The sequence below is a fragment of the Chrysemys picta genome, chromosome 7 (genome assembly GCF_011386835.1).
Source record: "Chrysemys picta bellii isolate R12L10 chromosome 7, ASM1138683v2, whole genome shotgun sequence".
NCBI lineage: Eukaryota > Metazoa > Chordata > Testudines > Emydidae > Chrysemys > Chrysemys picta.
The window spans coordinates 75,978,848-75,994,388 of NC_088797.1; the positions used below are offsets into that span (position 1 = coordinate 75,978,848).

At 44.4% G+C, this 15,541-nt stretch overlaps 1 protein-coding gene across 40 annotated transcripts in view; it reads right to left on the reverse strand.

Moving 5' to 3' along the window:
- The window catches only part of LDB3 (LIM domain binding 3), a 206,971-nt gene that overhangs the window by 149,966 nt on the left and 41,464 nt on the right, over positions 1 to 15,541 (reverse strand). The window lies entirely within an intron of this gene.

Below are 15,541 nucleotides of genomic sequence, written 5' to 3' on the forward strand. Positions count from 1 at the left end.
TTGTGACTCCCCCAAGCACTTCAGGCAGATGCTATGGGGGTCACTAACAGTCATAGGACTGTTGCAGTCTGAGCAGGACTTAAGCCCCAGAAACTGACTAACACTAACTACTATAAACAAACTATTTACAAGGCCCTAAGGCTTGAAGTCAGAAGAGATGAAAACCGCTAGCTAGAAGGAACTGAGAGGGCATAGGGCCAGCAGCGCCTGATATACTGACGCATAAGCGTGGCACTCAAGAGGGCGCCACAGCCAACCCTACAGATACCGCTAAGGCAAAAATCTCAGATGGCCGTGAATGTGGGCGCGCTCACACCTAGAATGGAATCAACATGAACAAGCACTCAAAGAAATACCGATTACAAACAAAAGACAACTGGACTAGCAACTTTGCTATGAAAACTGTTCAGCTCAGTGGAGCTGAAATGTAGGAGATCCTAAAGGTCAGGGTTTCTAACTTAAATAAAAGACTTATCTTGAAGTAAAAACCTAGTCACTATAATTAGAAGCTAAGTGGCTTCCCTGATAGACTTCCAAGTAAACCAACAATCTGCAACTAGGGCCAGCATTGAGAACATTTAGTAATCACCGTGGGGCAAAGTTCCAGCATACTGATGGAGATAAAGTGGAGCCAGGACTGAAGTGTCAAGGTACATTTGGGACTATGCTGTTCCTATTTTTAAAAATCCAGCAAAAAGAAATAGAAAGCATGGCCTCTCTCTACTGATGTCTTCTCTTGTTCTGAAAATTCAGTTCTTGTCTCCTGTTAATTCATTAAATTAAAAAACAAAGGGGAAAAAAAACCAAGAAGACAAAAAGCCAGAAGTCTTAAGTACTATTTTTCCAGATTAAAAAAAAAATTAAAAAGTTTCCTGATTTTTTTAAAATGAGTTCACCTAGACTAGAGACCTGAATGAAAACTCGCAGCTTCTCCAGACTCCACTGGTGTTTCAGATCTGAACGTAGATCCCAATGCTGCAAATGAACCCTTTCTTTACAATGGGGCTTAATTATAACTAAGGCTAAGATTTAGTCAGGGATATTTTTGGTAAGTTATGAACAGGTCAATTAAAATTCACAGCCTGTGACCTGTCTGACTTTTACCAAAAATACCCCTGACTAAATCTCTACTTCTAGAGCCCTCCTGCTCCAGTGTTGGGGGTTGATTTCCCCCCACCTGCTGCTCCCGGGGACCACTCTCCAGACAGCCTCTGGGTGCCCCTGAGGCCACTGCAGCAGCCACTCCGGGACCGCTGCTCTCGGGCGGTCCCCAGGGCACCCCCAGAACCACAATTCAGGTGCTCCCCGGAGCCAGCCACACCAGCCGCTGTTCCGGCAGTCCCCGGAGCCAGCTGCTCAGGGCCGCCCAAGAAGCGGCCAGTGCGGCTAGCCCTGTGACAGCCCCTGAGACCGCTGCTCAGACGTTCCCTGGGGCCACCCCCAGGACTGTTGCTTGGGTGGTCCCCAGGACCAGCCACATGGGCTGCCCAAGCAACGGCTGGTAAAGCTTGCTCCGGACCCCAGGACCTCTGCTCAGCCATTCCCTGGGGCCACCTGCTCAAGTGGTCCATGGGACCATCTGCACCGGCCGCTGCTCAGGCTGTCCCTGGAGCCAGCTGCTGGAGCCCTGCTAAGCAGTGGCTGCTGCGGCTGGCCCTGTGGACCGCCGGAGCAGCTGGTCCCGGGTCGCTCCAGCAGCGGCTCTGAAGTCAGCCGTACCAGCTGCTGCAGAAGTCATGGAGGTCACAGAAAGTCACGGAATCCGTGACTTCCACAACCTCAGTGAAAGAATCGCAGCCTTAATTATAACTCTGGTTCTTAAAGTGCCAGGCTTTGAGTCCACCTACTGGTTCCCCCTAACCAACCAAATCTAGTTTAAGGATCTTGTCCTGACCCTTGAAACTCTGCAAAATTTGACCCTGCCTAAATCTCTGCTCTTGTTTCTTATTTTATCTCATTTTGCCTCTTCATGCCACAAATAATGCCAACCTCACCTTTCCCTTAATTTCCTTCTCCCATTAGTCTGTGTCCTCTTCCCTGCCTCTCTCACTAAGCCTAGAACAATGTCCCTTATCCCAGTGTGCCAGTCCAACTGCATCCAATTAAAACTTTCTTGACAACCTTTGTCAATATAACACCATCACCACAGCCATCTATATTAGTCAAAATGTTCTAAATTATCACAATTCTATGGCTCTTCCAGTGTATTCTGGTCCAGGCTGTCTTAAATTGAGAGTGCCTCAGGAAGGAAGTTAATTTTTGTTTGTATAGTCATTTGTATAAATGTCCTCATTTAGGCCCTTGTCCTGCAACGGACTCTGCTCAGGTAGACCCCCTACATCCATGCAGTCCCCACTGAAGTCACTGGAGCTCCACATAGACACAGGGGATCCACCCATGCAGAGTCCATTGCAAGATTATAATATTCATCTTCTTTACAAGCCCTCCAATTTTTTTTTGGACAGTACAATGGATGTGTGTTAATTTATCACTTCTATTAAAGTTTGGAGGCTACCAATGAGAGACTAACCCCAAACAAACTTTAAAGTTTGGATCCAAATCTAGGTCCACGCCTCTATAAAAGGTAAATAAGACCCAAATTCAGTGTTCTGGTTTGGCCTGATCTCTACCTCTCATTTGTCAATAAAAGTAGATTTTGAATGGACCAATACAATCTTGCTTAGGTCATAGGCACATTAATGCAATCTATGACTAGAATATTTTGCCCTTAATCAAAATATTATTGGGCAAGGTCCATAGAGTGATACCTCAGAAAACCTTTGTAATAGCCTGTGATGGGGTGGGCGTACCCCGCACTGGACAAGAGAGGGTTAACCCCACATTATGGGCAGTGGAAGTCCTGCCCCTTAGACCCTACTGGGCATGCGCCAACTGCTGCCTCAGTATAAAAGGGAGCAGCCCAGCTCATTCTAGCCTGGGGTGGGCAAACTTTATGGCCCAAGGGCCACATCTGGGTATGGAAATTGTATGACGGGCCATGAATGCTCACGTAATTGGGGTTGGGGTATGGGGGTGGAGGACTCTGGGGTGGGGCTGGGGATGAGGGGTTTGGGGTGCAGGAGGGTGCTCCGGGCTGGAACCGAGGGATTTGGAGGGCAGAAGGGGGATCAGGGCTGGGGCAGGGGGTTGAGGTATGGGGGGGGTGAGAAGTGCAGGCTCTGGGCGGCGTTTACCTCAAGCAGCTTGCGAAAGCAGTGGCATATCCCCCTTCCAGCTCCTACATGGAAGAGTGGCCAGGTGGCTCTGCGCACTGCACTGTCCTGTGCGCAGACACTGCCCCAGCTGCTGGGTGTAGCATTTGGGGCGGGGGCAGCGTGCAGAGCCCCGTGGCTGCCCTATGCATAGGAGCTGGAGGGGGGACATGCTGCTGCTTCTGGGAGCTGCGCAGAGCCACAACATTCGCGGAGCAGGGCAAACCCCCAACCCTGCTCCTCGGCTGGAATGCCGGAGTGAGGCAAGCCCCAGACCCCGCTCTCCAGCGGGAGCTCGAGAGCTGGATTAAAACGTCTGACAGGTGGGACGTGGCCCGCAGGCCGTACTTTGCCCACCCCTGTTCTAGGCTGACCACTGAGGGGAGAAGACACTTGGTGGAGGCTCCAGGCCAGGAGCTGCTATAGTCACAGACTACAGGAACCAGAGATCCCAAGGACCAGACCGGTGAACTCCTACCTCCAGCGGACCGCAGGGAGCCAGACTCCCAGGGAGTTACCCCCACCAGGGAACCCAGAGGCCCCGACACTGTATGGACTGCTACCTCAGTAAATGCGGTAGGGAGTGGCCCAGGGAGGTGGAGGGAGTGGTATCTACCACCAAGCAAGGTCAGCGTGTTGCGGTAGGATTCCCCGTTGACTGTGTGACAACTACTCCTGTTGCCAACAGGGCCCTGGGCTGGGACCTGGTGGAAAGGGAGGGCCTGGGTCCCCCACCGCAGTTGCCACCCACCCGTAGGTGGTAGGCCATTTCCCTGACTCTGGCCACCAGGCCGCACTGCCCTGACTCCAAGGGCAGCCACATAGACCCTGGCTGCTAGGCCGTGCAGTTTCTGTACTCGAGGGCTGCCATATTGACTCCGGCCTCTCCTGCTCTCAGCCTAAGGACAGTCCAATAGACTGTAACCGCATTGGTGTCACTACACTGACCCACCCTTAAGGAGGACGGGGTGTGCATACCGTGCAACATAGCCTTTAGGTGACCCTGGATTATAGCACAGCTTTGGGCTGCTAACTATTGCAAGAGTCTTTATTTAGGGCTGCAGTGAGCTGTTTGCCAGAGATTCAAGTTGTGACTACAAGCTCTTGTAGCCTGGTATAGAAAATCCAAGTCAGGGGACAGGTAGAAGCAGTGTGTGACTCATTCACAGCAAAAGCTAATCTTAAAAAATGTTTCTTTAGCTTCCCAGTTTGAAGTATAGATACAGTTTTTAAACACCTTATGCCTCTCATCTCCTTTTCTGGGGAAGTTGGTATCAGTGGAGGAACAGCTTTCCTTGCAAAAACGTGACCTGTTCCCAGCTCCCACAAGTTCCCTGGAGGAAAACTTTTACTTCTAAGATCATCAGCTTAAAGCAATTGGGCAGGCTGAGGGAACATGATATTGCTTTCAATGCACTAAAGAGAATTTTGCTGCTACTCTGTAGTGACGAGAATTATGTACTGGATTAGCAAGTAAAACAATGGGTCGGTTGTGCCTTGAAAACACAGGGATGCATTGGGTGCAGTGTGTACAGACTGCACCCCAGCAGGAGCTCTGGGAGGCAGTGTACAGCTGCTACACTATGGGAGTGCAACATGTGCTCCAATCTAAACCCAGCCAGCTCTGCTCCAAAGGGACCAGTCATCTTGCACAGGAGATTAATGTTACAATATTAATGAGAATGCCCATATAAGCAGCTAGTCAGATACATACACCCTTCCCAAGGAATCCTCAAGGAATTTCCAATCCAAAAGACAGAAAATTACACACAGGATTTAGGATGTTATTGGGGTAGCCTGCAGAGATGAGCAGTTCTAACTCCAGGATGACAGCTGTGCCTGGCCCGGTGCTGGGCCAATGGGATGAAAGGATTTTTTCAGACTCCTCCACTTGTGCGGAGGTGGAGGCCAAGCACTAACTGGCACTATGTTGGACAAAGCTTTATGAAGCAAAGAAGTATTAGCATTATAGATGAGCTGAGGTACCTGTGAATAAGAAATCTAATAGATACAATTCCTGGGATTAAAAAAAAAGAAAAGGATCCTATCTATAGTCAGAAATACTATGAAATTGGGATTGCAGCAAAGGTCTTGGAAATATGATTTAAGTAATTTGATGCCAGAAACCATTATGGTTTCTGTTATAAGAAAATGAATGGAAGGATAGATACTGAGGACAGCTAGAAAATAAAATACATCTGCTCTATGAAAAACTGAGCATTTTAGTTTCTTTTGATTTAATTTCTGCATGGCAACACAGAAGAAAATTGTGCGACTGTGCCTTTTTAGAGTGGCTTTCAGAAGAGACATTCTTTCCATACACTAAGCCTCACAACACTTGGCGGAGGTAGGAAAACATTATCCCCATTTCATAGGTGGGAAATTGAGCTGCTGAAAGTGTGACACACTAAGGTCACACAGCACGTCAGTGCAAGAGCCAGGAATAGAAGCAGTCCCATGTGACTCCAAGTTTTCTGCTCTAGATTGCAGACAGTACTTCTTCCTTCTACAGCTTAGGCAAGGGTCCACAGATGAAGGAGAGGAAGCAGCTTTATCTCCTAAACAAGTTACATTTCCTCTCCTTCCCCCCACTCTTCCCCTCCACAATGAAGCTGGTAGCTTTAATATCCCCGAAGTGGCAATCAGTAGTTTAAAGGAGAGACCTCTGGATCAGCAGGGGTCAGTGAAGGAGAGAAAGAGGAAAACTTCTGGAATAAACTGTCAGGCTGAAATTCATCACTTTCCCCTATGCACCAACAACAAATCCAAAAGGATTTCCTTTCTGCAGTCACTGTTCTGCCTTTGCTGGATAAATGGTTTCAATATTTTCAATTTATTTGCCAGTTTTGTTTAAAAAAAACAAAAACACAGAAGTCTGGCTTTTGAAGACAACAAAACCTTCCTTCAACAAACAGTAAAGGGATCAGCAAAATACTCTATTGGACCTCACATAGCTACTTCCTATAATAAAGTTTAAACAGAGTTGAGCTAAAAAGTATCAGAGGTGCTTTGAAGTGATCTCTTAGAGGTGGAACTCTGGGCAGTTGTCACTGTATGGACTGGAGTATAAATTCTTCTCTCCAGGGTGCTCTGTGGATCTCTCTTCTGCATGTTCAGCACACAGAATTCCTGTTAATCAGTGTGGAGTATGCAATTGATAGCCAGAGCATGGTTGAGGGATCCTCGTGGGGTGGGAGAATGGAAAAGAGAATTTGGCCTTTTGAATTTAGCATGGCATAACTACTGGTAACCTCTCCTCTCCCCACCCCTCTCAAAGAATAAATAATAGTGGCAGACAGATTAGTTCAATGTGCTCTCCTCTGGTATAAAACAGGTTCGCTGTTTTCTTTACTGGTATGCGCTATAGAATATCTTGCAGAGATGAAGTCCTGTTTAAGTTAAAGTGGAGAACTGAATAGTGCACCTTTTTCCACCTGTTGTGTTGTGATTACTTTGTTCTTTAAACATTGTCATCTATAGGCTCTTGATGCGATCACGGATTTTAATAATTTTAAGGCAAGTGAAATTTGGTACCTTAATCAAGGAAATGATCCGGCAAACAATGAGTAATTCTTTTAAATTCGATCAGACTACTCACATGCATAAAGTTAAGCATATTTATATATACTTGCAGGATTAAGGCTGCCAAATTTCTTCAGAGTTTTCCTTTTTTAATTTGGATTCATTTTAAGATAGTTTTTAATTCCCTCCTTCTTATGAGGTAGGACGTTGCTGTGTTTACTCATCGATTTTGAAGACATCCCTATAGATTATCACAGCTTTGTGTGTTTTTGAATTCTTTTCTGTGCAGTTTTTTTGCCCTGCCCTACCTCCTAACTCAGAAAAAAATTATCTTGCTTCCCACTATAAGCACAAGCAATAAACTAATGATTGTATGTCTTTTTACTATTGGTTACTGTGCTAAGACAATTTTAATTACTTTCTTTTTAAACCACCCTTTCTAATGTATTTCACAGGAAATAACTAAGACCTCTATATTTTAGTTTAACTTCAGTTTTTGACCCATTCAGCAAAAATAAGGCCTGAACTCAGGTCCTAAAAGGGCAGATAATAGGAAGAGTTTTAATTTGGTACTCACTGATTCAGTGGCCTAAAGCCACTTTTGATATTCAGCAACTCAAAATAGCTTTGACTTTGAATATGTCCAGAAGTTCTAGGCACAAATTTTGCTCCTGTATAAATGATTGGTCTTGTCCTATTATTCAATTAACTAGAATTTTTATTATATGTATTCAAAGTTATAGGGTGTTACATTTTTTTTAAGATCATTTTAATCTCAAGCTATTCTTTATATTTCTTTTAATTCAGCAGGTTCTTTTCACCACCATCTACTAGTGGTGGAACTCCCTGCAATAACCAGCTTAATGCTTGGTGTCACTCTGATGCAGCAGGTTGCTGTCTCATTTCTGAACCATAAGTGGGTAGCTTTCACTCCCACACCTTGCCAGCAGCTGACATGGTACTGTAGTGTACTGGTAATAGGGAGGTTAGAGATGTATGACAGGAGCGGTACTTTCAGAGGTGCTGCCCTGCAGAGGGAGACATAGGTGCCGACTCCGTGGATGCTCTAGGGCTGGAGCACCCACGGAAAAAAATTAGCCAGCTCCTCCTCCTCCTCCCCCACAGCGCCTCCTGCCCACCAATCAACTCCTCCCCCTCTCCCCGCACCTCCCGTCCGCTGCGATCAGCTGTTCAGCAGCATGCAGGAGGCGCTAGGGGAGGAGGAGGAGCAGGGATAGGGCATGCTTGGGGGAAGGGGCGGAATGTGGTGGGAAGAGGCAGGGTAGGAGGGGCGGGAAGGGGTGGAGTGGGGGCAGGCCTGGGCTGGAGTGGGGGGAAGGAATGGAGTGGGGCCAGGGCCCAGGGCAGAGTGGGGGTTGAGCAGCCCCGGGGCAAGGAGGAAGCTGGCGTCTGTGGCTGGAGACATTAAGCCAGTGATACTCAGACCTCAGTGGCTCAGGAGCCAAATTAGTGATCAACATTACTCAAAGGAGCCACAGAAGTATGATTTCATTGTTTCACTGTACAGGTGGAAGTCTAAAGGTTCCAAAGCACATTTTGGGAAGCCCAAGAGAGAACTTCAGCATCCTGGCCATTATTCTCATGTTCAAGGCTGTGTATGAGCAACATTGACCCAGAGAGACCTCCATGTGGGATTGCACCTCCTGGAGCTACCAGTGCACCAGGGGAGCATGAATATTCATAGATTCTAGGACTGGAAGGGACCTCGAGAGGTCATCGAGTCCAGTCCCCTGCCCGCATGGCAGGACCAAATACTGTCTAGACCATCCCTGATAGACATTTATCTAACCTACTCTTAAATATCTCCAGAGATGGAGATTCCACAACCTCCCTAGGCAATTTATTCCAGTGTTTAACCACCCTGACAGTTAGGAACTTTTTCCTAATGTCCAACCTAGACCTCTCTTGCTGCAGTTTAAGCCCATTGCTTCTTGTTCTATCCTTAGAGGCTAAGGTGAACAAGTTTTCTCCCTCCTCCTTATGACACCCTTTTAGATACCTGAAAACTGCTATCATGTCCCCTCTCAGTCTTCTCTTTTCCAAACTAAACAAACCCAATTCTTTCAGCCTTCCTTCATAGGTCATGTTCTCAAGACCTTGAATCATTCTTGTTGCTCTTCTCTGGACCCTTTCCAATTTCTCCACATCTTTCTTGAAATGCGGTGCCCAGAACTGGACACAATACTCCAGCTGAGGCCTAACCAGAGCAGAGTAGAGCGGAAGAATGACTTCTCATGTCTTGCTCACAACACACCTGTTAATACATCCCAGAATCATGTTTGCTTTTTTTGCAACAGCATCACACTGACTGATATTTAGCTTGTGGTCCACTATAACCCCTAGATCCCTTTCTGCCGTACTCCTTCCTAGACAGTCTCTTCCCATTCTGTATGTGTGAAACTGATTTTTTCTTCCTAAGTGGAGCACTTTGCATTTGTCTTTGTTAAACTTCATCCTGTTTAACTCAGACCATTTCTCCAATTTGTCCAGATTATTTTGAATTATGACCCTGTCCTCCAAAGCAGTTGCAATCCATCCCAGTTTGGTATCATCCGCAAACTTAATAAGCGTACTTTCTATGCCAATATCTAAGTCGTTAATGAACATATTGAACAGAGCTGGTCCCAAAACAGACCCCTGCAGAACCCCACTCGTTATGCCTTTCCAGCAGGATTGGGAACCATTAATAACAACTCTCTGAGTACGGTTATCCAGCCAGTTATGCACCCACCTTAGAGTAGCCCCATCTAAATTGTATTTGCCTAGTTTATCGATAAGAATATCATGTGAGACCGTATCAAATGCCTTATTAAAGTCTAGGTATACCACATCTACAGCTTCTCCCTTATCCACAAGGCTCGTTACCCTATCGAAGAAAGCTATCAGATTGGTTTGACATGATTTGTTCTTTACAAATCCATGCTGGCTGTTCCCTATCACCTTACCACCTTCCAAATGTTTGCAGATAATTTCCTTAATTACTTGCTCCATTATCTTCCCTGGCACAGAAGTTAAACTAACTGGTCTGTAGTTTCCTGGGTTGTTTTTATTTCCCTTTTTATAGATGGGCACTATATTTGCCCTTTTCCAGTCTTCTGGAATCTCTCCTGTCTCCCATGATTTTCCAAAGATAATAGCTAGAGGCTCAGATGCCTCCTCTATTAGCTCCTTGAGTATTCTAGGATGCATTTCATCAGGCCCTGGTGACTTGCAGGCATCTAACTTTTCTAAGTGATTTTTAACTTGTTCTTTTTTTATTTTATCTGCTAAACCTACCCCCTTCCCATTAGCATTCACTATGTTAGGCATTCCTTCAGACTTCTCGGTGAAGACCAAAACAAAGAAGTCATTAAGCATCTCTGCCATTTCCAAGTTTCCTGTTACTGTTTCTCCCTCTTCACTAAGCAGTGGGCCTACCCTGTCTTTGGTCTTCCTCTTGCTTCTAATGTATTGATAAAAAGTCTTCTTGTTTCCCTTTATTCCTGTAGCTAGTTTGAGCTCATGTTGTGCCTTTGCCTTTCTAATCTTGCCCCTGCATTCCTGTGTTGTTTGCCTATATTCATCCTTTGTAATCTGTTCTAGTTTCCATTTTTTATATGACTCCTTTTTATTTTTTAGATCATGCAAGATCTCGTGGTTAAGCCAAGGTGGTTCTGCCACATTTTCTATCTTTCTTAACCAGCGGAATACTTGCTTTTGGGCCCTTAATAGTGTCCCTTTGAAAAACTGCCCACTCTCCTCAGTTGTTTTTCCCCTCAGTCTTGATTCCTATGGGACCTTACCTATCAGCTCTCTGAGCTTACCAAAATCTGCCTTCCTGAAATCCATTGTCTCTATTTTGCTGTTCTCCCTTCTACCCTTCCTTAAAATTGCAAACTATGATTTCATGATCACTTTCACCCAAGCTGCCTTCTACTTTCAAATTCTCAACGAGTTTCTCCCTATTTGTTAATATCAAGTCTAGAACAGCTTCCCCCCAGTAGCTTTTTCAACCTTCTGAAATAAAAAGTTGTCTGCAATGCAGTCCAAGAATTTGTTGGATAGTCTGTGCCCTGCTGTGATATTTTCCCCAACATATATCCGGATAGTTGAAGTCCCCCATCACCACCAAATCTTGGGCTTTGGATGATTTTGTTATTTGTTTAAAAAAAGCCTCATCCACCTCTTCCACCTGGTTAGGTGGCCTGTAGTAGACTCCTAGCATGACATCTCCCTTGTTTTTTACCCCTTTTAGCCTAACCCAGAGACTCTCAACACTTCCATCTCCTATGTCCCTCTCTACCTCAGTCCAAGTGTGTGTGTTTTTAATATATAAGGCAACACCTCCTCCCTTTTTCCCCTGTCTATTCTTCCTGAGCAAGCTGTATCCATCCACACCAACATTCCAATCATGTGTATTATCCCACCAAGTTTCAGTGATGCCAACAATGTCATAATTGTATTTATTTATTAGTACTTCCAGTTCTTCCTGCTTATTACCCATACTTCTCGCATTTTTATATAGGCATCTAAGATACTGGTTTGATCTTTCCTCCCAGTTTTGTCCTGACCCTCCTTTCTCTCTGACAATATAGCCCACACTCCCTCTCGTTTCCAACCCATCTCCCAGGTCTCCATGTTCCCCACTTACCTGCGGGCTTTGCTCACCTGTCCCCGTCAAACCTAGTTTAAAGCCCTCCTCACTAGGTTAGCCAGTCTATGTCCAAATAGGGTCTTTCCCCTCCTCGAAAGAGGAACGCCATCTCTGCCTAGCAGTCCTTCCTCAAATAACATCCCATGGTCTAGGAAGCCAAAGCCCTCCTGGTGACACCATCTTCCCAATATCCCTTAGGATAGTGCAAAGCATTTCCCCTGTACTATACTGGCCAGCTCCTCCCTGCCCTCTCTGAGTAGAAAGAAGCAGATTTTGCTGCCACTTAGCTATTTTCCCATGCTTAGAGGCTGCATGATTTATTTTATAATTAAGAGAAACAAGAAAGAATAAAAGTGAAGTCCCCATGAGAAAGCACAGTGTGAGTCATCGCTATAATATGCTGCATCATCTTTGCCTCACAAAATGGCAGATAGCCCTGCATGCAGGCAGGGTCCTTGGAAATTTGAAGATGTATCACATAAACACCAATGTCGCAACAGATACATATACAGCTCTACCTCGATATAACGCTGTCCTCGGGAGCCAAAAAATCCTACCGCGTTATAGGTGAAACCGCGTTATATTGAACTTGCTTTGATCCACCGGAGTGCGCAGCCCCGCCCCCCGGAGCACCGCTTTACTGCATTATATCCGAATTCATGTTATATCGGGTCGTGTTATATCGAGGTAGCGGTGTACCACCAGATGGTTCAGTAGACAGGTGGTGGTAAATGAAAATGTCTCTGTCAACTAAAATGAAAAATCTCGTGGTTTAAAAACGCTGTTTTAATTCTGCTCTCAGGTGTATAGGTGCCCCTCCCATTGTAACAGTGATGTAGTGGGAGCCACTGAGAAGTATATCTGTGTAAAAGAGAGGAATGCAGGACCTCAAAAAACAGAAGAGAGGTAACTTGCCTCAGTGATACTTGAATTTGTCTTTATTCTGGACAGAAAAGGCAGACAAAAGAAAATGAAAAGCAAAACAATTTAAACGTAAAGAAAACTAGCTAGCCAAAAAATGATTTTGCTTTATCTGTTCCCTTAGTCTTGAATAATGAGAAGTGTAGATATTGCTGAGGCTACTATTCACTTTTTACAGTGTTGTTGTTGCTGCTACTGATGTTTTTGGCTACAGTCTGAAAGAGAGAGAGACTATCGCAGAAAGTATGAGAGACACAAGGTGGGTGAGTTAATATCGTTGATTGGAAAAACTTTTGTTGGTGAAAGAGAAGCCTTTGAGGTTACACAGAGCTCTTCTTCATTTTAAATACATCCATTTCAAATCTGCCTTGACAATAACTATGAATTTTTTCATTTAAAATTTGCTGAGTCTCATGGACTGATTTACCACAACAGGTAATGTTTGTTTGACGAAGTACAAGCAAACATACACACACAGTTTTCTCAGGGTAAAAATGCTGTCTCTGTGTGAGCTTTTTACATATCATTTATCAGATTGCAATTCCATAATCACACAGATAACGAGCCTAATCCTGCAAGTAGCTAACTGCTTCCTGTGAAATGCTGAGAGCCCTCACCTGTTCCACAATGACTTCAGTGGGAGTTGAAGGCTCTAGGACCTTGCAGTATTAAGCTCCAAGTCTCCCCAAAATGCTGTGTGTTTTGGACCCAACGTACTAGTGTATGCTGTACAGTATCCATTCTTAGTATGATTTAGGAAGAGTTTGAGGCTTTCCAAACAAAATACTTTGAAATCAGATATTTTAAAGATCTGTAAAGACAAAGAATTTTAGCATTTCTCTTTCCAAGGCTTTTGATGATTCAAGGATAAAAGTCCAGTGAGTAAGCTAGTGGTAAAGGAGGAATGTCACTAAGTCACACCACTAATTCATTCATACATCACTTGAATTATTAAAGGGCACAGAGAAGATGCAGCAATTCTGTTCGCATGCAACCTCTCCGCATCCCCATTATACCCCACCTAGCAACTTTCTGATGTGCCAAAGGAAAAAGCCAAGTGAGCTCTGACAGAATTGCCCCCAAAACAGATGGGGCTACACACTCAACATTTTTTCTTTCTGTGTCAGTACAAAGAAAGATAACCTAGATTTCCTCCATCCTGTCATTCAACTAGATCCCTCACCCTTGGCTCTTGTCTGGTAAGCACCAGGGAGGACACAACATACAAACTCTCTTAGAACTTTGGAGAGAAGAAAAAGCTATTCCCATCTGAGAGTTCCCATGGCTTAGTATGTACAAAGCATCCACTAAACTACCTCTAATAACTCATGAGGGCAGGGGAGGGGGAGAGAGAAAGAGAGAGTGTGAGAGAGAGCAAGCACACTGCAAGCACAACTCAAAATATTGTCACTTCAAGATAAAAGTCAAGGAAAAAGGAAAGGGAGCCATTGAAGTTAGGTTTTAATATGAATGTTTCTTACCTCTGATAAGTATGAAATAACCTGGTGTTGAAACAGGACATTTAGAAAGCACTTTAACACTAAGATTTAAACTAATCTAGAGATAAAATAAACCTCCCACCTCACAAATTGATCTTCACATGTAGCGACCTCTTTGTGAGGCTCCAAAAAGCATTGTTCACCTTTGTCATCATGCCACTTACTTTTGAGGCACCTCAGTAAACCAGGTTTTTGACGGGGTCTAGATTCAGATATTCCAAAATATAACAAGAGAAGTTGTTTTGGTGGCATTCCATCCCAAAGAGAGGAGCCTGAATGCACAATATATCCATCCTAGCTCAGAACCAAGGGGCTCAACCAGGCCCAGTAATCTTTGGATAAAGAGATATTTTTTGGTGGGAGAGGATACTTATTCGAACTCCAAACCTTTGGAGATTCACCTGTAACTACAAAGCATGTGCAGCTAACCAGCTTGCTCAGTTAGCTGCATATTCCTGTAGCTCGTGGTGGGAAAGAAATATTGCTGTGTGCAAGAGTTAAAACAGGAGAGTTGTACTGATGCTGTTGATGGTGGAGAAGCTAGGTTATTTTTGTAGCTCTGCTCAAGTTTCAAGCCACTGTAATGCTACTTAGCCAGCATTTGTCCTCTGCTTATCTAAGGAGTCACAGCACAATTCTCTCCCTGCTATGCTACACAGTCATCTCTGACAATAGGTTTTACATTCTAGCAGGAAAAAGGGAAATTTCTCCATACGCAGGTAGCAAAGGCTCTGCACAACTGGTGGATCAGAAAGAGACTCTGAGGAAGCAGAGAAGTCTGCCCTGTTTTCACTGAACTGTCACATACTGAGCCGCCTGCTTTTGCAATCAACGGGAGAGGATAAGAGAGGTGAACAGATCCCATTTTCAAAAGTGACCTAGGCACGCCATTAGATTTCTTAAGTGCTTACATTACTTTTGAAAATTACCTTACACTCCTACATGTATCCATTAGATTGCTTACATCACCTCAATTGGCTTTTACTACCAGCGGAAACACCTCACAGAAGATATACCATTTATAAAAATTAATTGTTTCTTTTATCTGGGGAAAAAAAGTCAGAAAACCCTGGAGGTTTGAGCACATACATCTAGGGCTGGTCAACAAATGTTAGCCTAAACTTTTTTCCAATAAAAAAGCCATTTAATCAAAACCAAAATGTTTCACGGAATGGAAGTGTTTTTTTTTTTCTGGCCAGCTCCAGATACAACATTAATACATGCACCCAAAGTCTTCTTTTCCACATCAGAGTGCAGATTTATCAATTCACGGTGCTGTTTGGGAGAGAATAAAATACAGTAAGTGCAAAGTAAGAAAAGCACTTTGGTCTCATACAATCTGAATCAATAGTGCTCCAAAAAGGGACAAGAGATCTAACTTAGCTACACCTGATAGTCTCAGGCAACCATGGAAGTTTTACAATTTTCAATTTAAAAACCTTACATTTAAAAAGTAATAATCAAAGATGTGCCTCAAAACCAGCGGAACCACTATCCCATATTAGTGTTGCACAGAGCTTTACAGGTGTTGTTCGGCTTATTATTACTTTTAATTATTTGTATTATGATAGCACCTGCAGGCTGCAACCGAGATTCAGGCCCCATTGGGCTGGATATTATAGACACACAGATGAATGGTCCCTGTTCTGAAGGCCTTACAGAGGTCTTGTCAAAGAGGTAAAGGGTGCAAGAAAGGAAATATTACACCCATTTTACAGAACTGATGCTCAAGG